Genomic DNA, 1,820 nt, shown 5'->3' on the forward strand with positions numbered 1-1,820 from the left:
CAAGCCACTGAGTCTGCGACCTAAAGCATGCCATCGATCATGTGGAATCCAGCTCACATAAGCAACAGGCCACAGGCCAGCCCTATATTGATCTCTTGTTTTCAGTTTTATTGATTTCTGTTCTTATTTTCATTATTTATTTTCTTTTGCTTACTTTGAATTTAATTTATCTATATCTGTATCTATCATCTATCTATCTATTTCCTAGGATGAAAAATTAATTTACTCATTTTGGACGGACAGCTCCATGGCTCCTACGATCTAGCCATTTTGGGAGAAAGGAAGATGTCCCACTGATAACTGGGCCTCCAGCATACAAAATTCACGTGATTAAACTTCCAAGTTTGGGAAGAATCCGACCATCCACCAGATGACTAGAAATCGCTGCAGGACCACAAGAAATATGGGGAAGCAGGAAAATACCTCTCCCACAAGGGAAACGGATAGCTCCTCTTCATCCACACACAGTTCAATAGAAATCATGGAAATGTCTGATAAAGAATTCAGAACATTCATAATGGCAAAGCTAACAGAGATGGAAGAGAAGAGAGACAAGGAACTGCTGAAGAGGAAGGAGAAAAGAGTTGAAGAGTTCCAGGAGGTGAGGAAATTCATGCAAGATCTAAAAGAGGAATTTCATACTTTACAAAAGAATCAGATGGAAGTGTTAGAGATGAAGGCTATAATACAAGAAGTCAAAATCTCCCTTGAAAGTATTAAAAGCTATATAAAATAATTTTAAAAAATCCATCTACAAAGGAAATGAGAAGAGAATATGTGTCACTACAAAAAAAAATCAACTAAGCACAATGGAAGGTAATAAGGAAAGAAATGAGAGACAGAAAAGCTATAAGACATACAGAAATAGTTAAAAATGGCATTACTAAATCTTTCCTTAACAGTTAGTACCTAAATTCAAACTGATCAAACTTATTAATCAAAAGCCAGATTAGTAGAACAGACTGAAAAACAGGATCCAACTTATTTACTATCTACAAGAAACTCACTTTAGAGTCAAAAGTGCAGAGGTTAAAAGTGGAATAACTGAAAAAGATATTCCATGAGAAACAAAAATGGAAAGCAAAAGAGAACATAGTTGGGGGCTAGGAGGTAGCATGGTGGCTAAGGCACTGGACTCCCACATGACTGACCACGGTTCAAGTCCCAGATAAGGCAGCTTACTTTCTCACTCTCGTGCTCTTTTCTCTCTCTATCAAATTAAAAAAAAAAAAAGCAGTAAATAAAATTAAATAAATAATTTTTAAAATATTAAAAAAGAGACCAAAGGTGGCTATGTTAATACCAAACAAAGCAAAATTTGTAAGATAAAAATAAAAATCAGACAAAAAACTCAAAACAGATTGATGACTTAAATATTTTTTTAAATATTTTTTATTTCGTTTTCTTTTATACATTCAATCACATTATTTAGCTTGCAAAGTGAATTTTTCAACATGTGAGCGTTTCTCTGTAGTCCAGTTGATAAAACTATAAAATTATCTTCAACAGATAATACCACATTTCTTTGTCCCATTAATGCTTTGCCTCTCTGTTTTTCTTCTAAATGTCCTTCTGTTGGCATGATAGACTCCACTCTGAGGCAGACTTAAATCTTAAGTGCTAAAACTATAAAACTCTTGAGGAAATCCTAATGAAAATGTGTAAGAGCCTTAAAAAGAAAGAAAATCATGATACATGTGACAACATAGTTAAATCTGCAGGGCATTATGCTAAGTGAAAATAAGTCAGTCACACAAAGATAAATATTGCATGATTCCACCTATCCAAAGTGTCTATCATGCAGACAGAAAGTAGAAGGG

Source organism: Tupaia chinensis, unplaced genomic scaffold, assembly GCF_000334495.1.
Source record: "Tupaia chinensis unplaced genomic scaffold, TupChi_1.0 Scaffold144164_1, whole genome shotgun sequence".
NCBI classification, from domain to species: domain Eukaryota; kingdom Metazoa; phylum Chordata; class Mammalia; order Scandentia; family Tupaiidae; genus Tupaia; species Tupaia belangeri.